This window comes from Petromyzon marinus, chromosome 54, assembly GCF_048934315.1.
Source record: "Petromyzon marinus isolate PM22_M1 ecotype Great Lakes invasive population chromosome 54, UKy_Petmar_22M1.pri1.0, whole genome shotgun sequence".
Taxonomy (NCBI): Eukaryota; Metazoa; Chordata; class Hyperoartia; order Petromyzontiformes; family Petromyzontidae; genus Petromyzon; species Petromyzon marinus.
Window position 1 is genome coordinate 7,732,239 of NC_133720.1, and position 10,131 is coordinate 7,742,369.

Here is a 10,131-nt window from a genome sequence, read left to right on the forward strand (position 1 = left end):
GAACCTGAGCCGACCTTTGGGAGCCCCAGGACCGGTTCAGATAATCGCCACCGGTGTTGGCCGTGAGCGGGAATCGAACTCGGGCCGCCGGGTTCGTAGCGCAGCGTAGCGCTAACCGCCACGCTACCGCTTCCCCATTACAATTACAACAAAAGACAAAGATCCCCCGTACAGCCTGGAACAGACTGCTGGGGTAAGTGCTGTCAGCGAGAAACCCTATAAAGGCCGGAGGAACGGTACGACGAGCGGGTGGATGGTCAGCACCACGCCCGACCGCCTTTGTCTCCCTAGTGGCGATGATTACACACTGCACCAGGTACTCATTTGAGGCTGAGTCGACCTAGGGGAGGCCCAGGACCGGTTGAGATAATCGACAACCGATGTTGGCCGTGTGCGTAGCGCTAACCACCACGCTTCCCCATTACAATCACTACGAGCACACAGCACAACACACAGGCGCACTCACTCTCATCACAACTAGCGCCAACTATGAACGCACCAGGAGGCCAGTGTACACTGGTAAACTTACACATCCGGTTATCTACTGCTGGATGAAGGCCTCTCCTAGCTAATACGCCGATTTACATGACAGCACCGATGACAGCGATGGTGGGTGGTGATGGTGGTGGTGGTGATGCTGAGTCGCACCTTATCCAATGTACAGTACACACATTCAAGATTACGTCCCATCGATATTTTCATTTTTAAAAATGTTCCCCAAGCTATGGTTTGATTGATGATGGTTGTTATGATGATGGCGGTGGTGGTGATGATGATTCTCGCGGTGACCACGATGGTGATGGTCACTGCGATGATAATGGTCATCGTGATGGTGGTGATGATATTTATTGGTGGTGATTATATGTATTGATGGTGATGATATTGATGGTGATGATAATGATAATGGTGGTGATGATAATGATAATGGTGGTGATGATATTGATGGTGGTGATGATGGTGTGTGATGATATTGATGGTGATGATGATATTGATGGTGATGATGATATTGATGGTGATGATGATATTGACGGTGATGATGATATTGACGGTGATGATATTGACGGTGATGATATTGATGGTGATATTGATGGTGATGATATTGATGGTGATGATATTGATGGTGATGATAATGGTGAGGATGACAATGGCGGTGATGAGGATGCTGGCGGTGACTCTGGCGATAACGCCACACTTACGCATACCGACTACACACGCATTGTACGGCACTTAACACAAGCAAGTACACATGGCCTGTATGTATACGACATCCAGTGTTACGATGTCGACGTTATACGCGTTTGCATGAAGATGTTGCAATGTCTCTATCTCGCTCTCTCTCTCTTTCTTTTGAGTTCACAATTCGGCACGTGAAGGTGACATTGGGTGGTGATGCCGATGGCAGTACCGCTTTGTGCCCACCACCTATGGCATTAAAACAAAAGTGTGCACACACGTCCACGACACGACACAGATGATGATGATGCTATGATATACTACCGCCGTATCCTTGGCTGAAACATAATGCCCTTACAGTTGACAGTAATAATTCATGCTGATGATGACGGCGGTGGCGGTAAAGATGATGATGTACTGTAGATTGTAAGACGTGCAACTGTTTAAGACGCGCATCCCGATTACAGTATAACGATGTCCACACACACAAATGTCTCTCACACACACACACATTTGAGAGAGAAGAAAAAACACTATAGATCTGGCTACATTGTTTTGTTTTGTCCGGGAAACGGACATGAATTCAGAAAGCAATTGCCGATGTTGAACACGTGAAACAACAACAACAACAGATTCTAGAACTGACACCCATCCTCCCCCCCCGCTTTGAGTGGTCACGTTGCCTCCGGGAGAGACAGTAGCGTGCATGCCTGTACGCTACTGTACCGTAAATGCGTGTAAGGATTTCCATTAGCCGTAGTACGATATACGACTATCCTGGTCTGCGTGCGTGTGTACCTTTAACGTCAACTTAATATCCCCTGACTCCCGGCCTACATTATGTAGTCGGTGTTGTAGATGTTGTTTTTTATACTTTAGGGCATGTTCCCACTGTACGTAGTTTTCGGATGATGCCGATGATAGTTTAGTCATGATACCACTTTGCATGCGGCACGATGCTTTAGGTATGATGCTGTGGCCCACAACTGATGATGCTGTAGACATGCCACTCGAGTACACAGCTGATGATGATACTGCTTGAGGTATGATGCCGCTGTATGTAGTCAACATATTGATGATGTAGCTATGACACTGCAGTACACAACTGATGGTGATGATAGCGTAGCCATGATACTCAAGCACACCGCTGATGATATTTGTGATAGGATGCCACTCTATATGATGATGTAGCTATGACACTGCAGTACACAACTGATGGCGATGATAACGTAGTCATGATACTCAAGCACACCGCTGATTATGATACATGAGGTATGATGTCACTGTATGTAGCAAACACGATGCTGAAGTTATATCAACTGAGATTACTGCAGTACATAACCGCTGATAACGCTGCGGTAGACATACTTTAGTACACAGCTGCTGCTGATAATACTTTTGGGAATGATGCCACTGCAGTAAGACAATGGTGATGAAGCTGTAGGTACGAGCCTACTGTAGTACATTGCTTTATACTACACACATGATGATGATGCTCCAGATGTCACTACTGCAGTACACGTGCTAGCAATGATGGCAATGATGTTGATACTATAAAGTATACTATAGTAATACACACGTGATGATGATGATCCTACTATAGCTATGATACCACCACCATAGTAAACTGATGATCATGGTGATGCTGATGATTATACAGTACTGGACTCAAGTACACACAGAGACGATACTATAGGCATGGTATGGTGTCGTAGCTGATGATGGTGCTGCTCGTGACAATAGCGATGCTGATGATTGAGTGACATTGATGATGTTGACAATGATAACGGTGATACTATTAGCGATAATGACCCTTTTGATAGTGACACACGCTGCAAATAATGATAGTGATGACGGTAATAACGGCGATGATGACAATAAGTCGTGTTGATGATGATACTATTGATGATTTCAATTTAAAGCTTTCGTGACTGCAAGGATTCATCTTCTTTGGTTCTTTCGGTAAAGTCACGTAGAATGAGAATAAAATAACAAATTGATAAAATAAAATAACACAATAATATTCTCACGACGTTTCGGCCACAACACAAGCGGCCTTCATCAGGTGAAGGGGACGAGACTGTCTGGAGGACAGCGCTGGAGTCTCGTCCCCTTCACCTGATGAAGGCCGCTTGTGTTGTGGCCGAAACGTCGTGAGAATATTATTGTGTTATTTTATTTTATCAATTTATTATTTCATTCTCATTCTACGTGACTTTACCGAAAGAACCAAAGAAGACTATTTATGATGTCCATGCCGATACTGGCTGATGATGATACCGACACGAAAATTACTGCTCGCAACGGTGATGCTGATGATACTATTGATGATGAGAGTGATGGTGGTGGTACTGATGATGATGCTGATTACACGATTGCTGATGAAGATGATGACGCTGCTGCTGCTGCTGATAATGATGAATCACTCTGCTGCCCCGACTGGGACAGTGATGGCGTTTACGACGCTAATCACGATACTATTGGTGGTGATGATTCTGCTGTTGATGAACTATTTTAATGACTAAATAAGAGCAACCATGGTTCTGCTGATGATACTGCAGCTGATGAGGATCACGATGTTGCCCATGCTGATGATGCTGCTGATAATGCCACTCTACTACTGATAATTGCTGATAGATGCTAATAACAATGACGATGATAATGCTGCTGCTGTTACTTCCAGAAATTCTTATGCTTCCGATGATGTTGCTGCTACTACCGACACTGCTACTGCTGATGACAATATTGCAACTGCTGCTGATACTACTGCTGCTGATGTTGTTGCTACTACCGACACTGCTACTGCTGATGACACTATTGCTACTACTGCTGATATTACTGCTGCTGATGTTGTTGCTACTACCGACACCGCTATTGCTGCTGATACTACTGCCGCTGATGTTGTTGCTACTACCGACACTGCTACTGCTGATTGCACTATTGTTACTGCTGCTACTGCTGCTGAAACTACTGCTGCTGATGTTGCTACTACCGCCACCGCTACTGCTGATGTTGCTGCTACCGACACTGCTACTGCTGATGATACTATTGTTACTGCTGCTACTACTGACACTGCTACTGCTGATGGCACTATTGTTACTGCTGCTACTACTGACACGCTACTGCTGATGACACTATTGTTACTGCTGCTACTACTGACACTGCTACAGCTGATGGCACAATTGTTACTGCTGCTACTACTGACACTGCTACTGCTGATGGCACTATTGTTACTGCTGCTACTACTGACACGCTACTGCTGATGGCACTATTGTTACTGCTGCTACTGACAATGCTACTGCTGATGGCACTATTGTTACTGCTGCTACTACTGACACTGCTACTGCTGATGACACTATTGTTACTGCTGCTACTACTGACACTGCTACTGCTGATGACACTATTGTTACTGCTGCTACTGACACTGCTACTGCTGATGGCACTATTGTTACTACTGCTACTACTGACACTGCTACTGCTGATACTATTGTTACTGCTGCTACTACTGACACTGCTACTGCTGATGGCACTATTGTTACTGCTGCTACAACTGACACGCTACTGCTGATGACACTATTGTTACTGCTGCTACTACTGACACTGCTGATGGCACTATTGTTACTGCTGATACTACTGACACTGCTACTGCTGATGGCACTATTGTTACTGCTGCTACTACTGACACTGCTACTGCTGATGACACTATTGTTACTGCTGCTACTGACACTGCTACTGCTGATGGCACTATTGTTACTGCTGCTACTACTGACACGCTACTGCTGATGACACTATTGTTACTGCTGTTACTACTGACACTGCTACTGCTGATGGCACTATTGTTACTGCTGCTTCTGACACTACTACTGCTGATGGCACTATTGTTACTGCTGCTACTACTGACACTGCTACTGCTGATGACACTATTGTTACTGCTGCTACTAATGACACTGCTACTGCTGATGACACTATTGTTACTGCTGCTACTACTGACACTGCTACTGCTGATGGCACTATTGTTACTGCTGCTACTACTGACACTGCTACTGCTGATGGCACTATTGTTACTGCTGCTACTACTGACACTGCTACTGCTGCTGATACTATTGTTACTGCTGCTACTACTGACACTGATACTGCTGACACTATTGTTACTGCTGCTACCACTGACAGTGCTACTGCTGCCGATACTATTGTGACTGCTGCTACTACTGACACTGCTACTGCTGCTGATACTATTATTACTGCTGCTACTACTGACACGCTACTGCTGATGACACTATTGTTACTGCTGCAACTACCGACACTGCTACTGCTGCTGATACTGTTGCTGCTGCTGCTCATGTTAGTCTTACACATGTTTAGACACAGGGACACCCCACCACCACCACACATCCTCCCATCAAACTCACAGTAGATCCGTAGGCGCTCCACTCAAAAGCGCCGAGGCCGCACATGAACGCGGTCGTAGTCGGCGACGATGCTGCTGCTGATGTTGTTGTTGTTGCTGATGTTGTTGTTGCTGCTGCAGCTGATGACGACGACGAGACGCTCACCAAGACGATAACGACGAGGTGGGTCTACGATCGCCAGACGATTTGACACCCAGCCGGTAACGTCCTCGGACCTCTTCAGGTTAACAAGAGCTGACATTCATCTACAAGCAGCCGCCGCCACCACCTCCTCCTCGTCGTCGTCTTCCCTCCTCGTCTTCCCCAACCTTCCTCTTGTTGTTCTATATTTTTCCGCTCTCTCCTATCCAAGTGTCCGACGAGAATTGGTCGTAGAATTTTTTGTTGTTAAAAAGCCCGAGGTGGAGGGCGACTGCGATGACGGACGGCGATGTTGCAGCTTCTTCTACTCGCTCGCTTCTTTGTGATGCGATGTTGATGTTGTTGTTGGCGACGACGACGTTGTTGTTGTTGATGTTGAGGTTTTTCTTTTTTGGGGAACACGTTGCGTTTGCTGTAGCAACAGGAAGTTGCTGTCGGAGCAGCGGTTGTAGCCCAAGCAAGCAGCAAGATGTAAATCAGAGGAAAGTGATTGGTAAAAGTGGGCGGCTGGGTCTCGCCGCCGAGTTTTGTTTAAAAAAAAAAGAGACACCCGAAGCTAATAACTAATCACATAAAAATAGATCGCGACTCCTGGACAGCCGCTTGCGTAAGTAATAAAGAAAGCAATTAAAACCAAAAGAGTCCAATTGACGATGACCCTGGCGGTGGTGAGGCCGGCGAGCCGAGGGATGGAGAAGTGAGTTGAGGCGACGGTGGCGATGTTGCTTGGCTAGAATAGAAAGATGAAGCTGATGATGATGATGGTGGTAGCGACTAACTGGAGTGAAGCCACCGCTCGCTTGCTCGCTCGCTCCCGCCCGCTAATTAACGCCTCTTTTGCTTTAATTTCCTCGCTTACCCCTTCCCCCCCCCCACCCCACACACACACACACCTCCACACACACACACACAACTGCTTCAGCTACGGCTGCTGAACGTGAAGGTGTGAGCAGCAGAAATAGTAGCAGCAGCAGCAGTAGCGGCGGCGGCAGCAGCAGCAGCAACAGCGGCGGCAGCTTGGAAGCTGCTCCAACAAAAAAAATGGCTGAGTGATGCGTCCGCGCATGCGCACACGGAGCAAACCCCCCCCCCCCTCGTCACCACCACCCGCCCTCGCCACACCAACCCCGCTGCACGCCGGGAAAAGGCAATTAACGGCCTCGTTAATTATTCATGCGGCGCTCGTGAATATTCATGAGGCGCGGGGAGGGGGGGCGTGTCGTGAATATTCATGAGTGTCGTCACACATCCACACGCCCACTTTTGCTTCAGCCACCACCCCCCCCTACTTACCCACCCTACCACTGATTGCTCGAGTGGCTGACCAATCAGCGCGCGACGTAGGCGGGCTTTGGCTACGCCCATTCGGAACCCCTTTCCCCCCCCCCACCTCTTCCGCCCCACCCCCACCCACCCCTCCCCCCTCCTTGCTAAGTGCCGCGATTTGTTGATTGCGGCACGCTGTATCGTTATCATCGTCAGCCGTCATTTATCCACTGCTGGATGATGCAATCGATTCCCCCCCCCCACCCACCACCACCCAATCAGTCGCCGGCTGTCACGTTCCTTCCGCTGTCAATAACGAGCCATCGTCTCACGGCCTTGAGACGCAGCCGCTGTATAATTTGTACAGGCGTTCTTCACTCCGTGACCGAATCATTTGAAGAAGGAAACAAAAAAAAAACAACGATTTCGGATTATGGATTATGCCCTGCGATCATTTTGTATTCGCTTTTAATCACAGGTGCCCGGTTTTATTGGAATTTCTAGAGCGGTCGTGTGCCATCGTTGTTTCTCCAGGTTCCCGTTTCGCCAGTACTTTGTGAGTGCAGTTTAACACGTGGCAGGCTTCAGCGAACAATATCATCCATAATAGAGGGGTTTGTTTGGGGTTATGGGGCCGTCCATATATGACGTCACGCGATTTGGGACGATTTTTGACACCCCCCCCCCCCATTCGTCACACGGCGTCACAAAAAGTCAGACCCCCCCCCCCTGAAATATGACGTCACAAAGCTCTACCCCCCCCCCCAAAACATATTTCCATTTAAAAAAAAATGCTTCAAATCGCTTTAAACTATTGTCATTGTAGCGCGTATTTAATGTGGCGCTGCACTATGATGTTCTAGGAGAAAACATTTATTAAAAAGTCTATTTAATTAAGTAGAACGTGTTGTCTATATTTATTTAAAGTTGCGCATTTTGATGTGACGTCACATTTCTCAACCCCCCCCCCCCTAGGTGCGTGACGTCATTTATGGACGGCCCCTTGTCACGTAAACAGAACATGCTGGTTCTAATTACTGGCGAAACGTCGTACTCGGATTGTAAATGTTGTGGCTTGTCTCTCCAACACACAACCGGTGTGCTGTACTAGTGACGAATTGGCCACGTTCTGTTTTACGTGACAACCCTTATTAGTTGGCTGTGTCGGGTGGTGGCGGGTTTTTAACGACTTGCGAGTGCAGCTGCACTCTGCACACAATCGCACCCAGGCCTCACCCGCGCTGCACCTCTTCTTCACGGCCGACTCACTCGACGTCGCTGCTAAGCTCCGACTTGCACGTGGGCTAGTCTCCAGCCCACGTGCTAGTCTCCAGCCCACGTGCTAGTCTCCAGCCCACGTGCTAGTCTCCAGCTCACGTGCTAGTCTCCAGCCCACGTGTTAGTCTCTAGCCCATTGTTAGTCACCTAGCCACGTGCTAGTCTCCAGCCCACGTGTTAGTCTCTAGCCCATTGTTAGTCACCTAGCCACGTGTTAGTCTCCAGCCCACGTGCTAGTCTCCAGCCCACGTGCTAGTCTCCACCCGCGTGTTAGTCTCTAGCCCACGTGCTAGTCTCCAGCCCACGTGTTAGTCTCTAGCCCACGTGCTAGTCTCCAGCCCACGTGTTAGTCTCTAGCCACGTGTTAGTCTCTAGCCCACGTGTTATACTCTAGCCCACGTGCTAGTCTCTAGCCCACGTGTTAGTCTCTAGCCCACGTGCTAGTCTCCAGCCCACGTGTTAGTCTCCAGCCCACGTGCTAGTTTCTAGCCACGTGTTAGTCTCTAGCCCACGTGCTAGTCTCCAGCCCACGTGTCCATTCTTCCTCTCGCGTGTCTCTCGGCGTCACGCTCAACGCGTGCGCCGCGCTCCCTCCGATGCATCTTCCTTTCACATTTTTGCTCCTCTTACAACAGCGCCTTAAGTATGGAGGTTAGAGGTGGGTACAGGGATAGGGGCTTGATGGATTGATTGTCGCGCCTCTGGGTGCATTCCATCAATTGATTGATTGGGTATTTTATTGAACGACTCTTAATTGAGACACGCCGAACGTATGCCTCTATTGCCCCTTAGCGTTGCACTCTGGAACTAAGCGCCGCGAACTCCCAAAACCCACCCCGTACAAGACTGTGGGTGGCGTTCGATCCTCGGGAGGGGGTCGGTGGTTGTATAGGCGCTGTCACTCGGTATCACGTGTAATGTACCCCTCTCCCCACCCACACCGTCTGTGCTGTCGACGCCGTGGCACGAGACGAGATACGGTGACGAGGAGATGTTAACTCCCTCGCCTGGTATACAGGAGGTCTTGGGTTAAATGCCGAACCTGACGATGCCTGCTGCTGTATATTTGGAGTTTGCGTGTCTCTCTAATTATCATCAGGGTGGCTAGGAGATGTTAACTCCCTCGCCTTGTATACAGGAGGTCTTGGGTTAAATGCCGAACCTGACGATGCCTGCTGCTGTATATTTGGAGTTTGCGTGTCTCTCTCATCATCAGGGTGGCTAGGAGATGTTAACTACCTCGCCTTGTATACAGGAGGTCTTGGGTTAAATGCCGAACCTGACGATGCCTGCTGCTGTATATTTGGAGTTTGCGTGTCTCTCTCATCATCATCAGGGTGGCTAGGAGATGTTAACTCCCTCGCCTTGTATACAGGAGGTCTTGGGTTAAATGCCGAACCTGACGATGCCTGATGCTGTATATTTGGAGTTTTCGTGTCTCTCTGTCCCCGTGGTCGCGTGGATTTTTCTCCGGGTCCCTCCGGTTTTTCCCCTTCCACATTTCGAATCAACATCGCTCGGTTCGAATATTTGGCTGCTATACACTTCCACGTGACGACGAAAGGCTACTTCGATGAGCTCTCATTTGTGGCCAGATCGCTTCTGAAAAAGAGCTACGCAACTCAGTGGGCCTTACCTGGTGAAGTAAATAGTTGAGTTTCAATTTAGTTTACCGCATCAATTGAGGGCAAACAACACATTCCACAATTTTTCACAGCTGCGATTTGGCCCAAGTGAGTGCTGAAACATGTGTACACATGTAACGTGACGTGCGCTTGTCGTGCAATGGTGACTCGGGGCTCAGGCAATCAACTCAAGGCGCTTGGATTTAAAGGGGACCGGGGTTTGTTTTGTTGTTTAAAAG

At 48.4% G+C, this 10,131-nt stretch overlaps 1 protein-coding gene across 3 annotated transcripts in view; it reads right to left on the bottom strand.

Annotated features, from left to right (window-relative positions):
- Window positions 1-6,796, bottom strand: part of LOC116954182 (zinc finger homeobox protein 3-like) — a 181,687-nt gene extending 174,891 nt beyond the window's left edge. For all 3 annotated transcript variants that reach the window (XM_032974675.2, XM_032974676.2, XM_032974677.2), the window contains exon 1: window positions 5,583-6,796. The gene's annotated coding sequence lies outside the window, so the exon portion shown is untranslated. The remainder of the gene's footprint in view (window positions 1-5,582) is intronic.
- Between the last annotated feature and the right edge of the window lie 3,335 nt (window positions 6,797-10,131).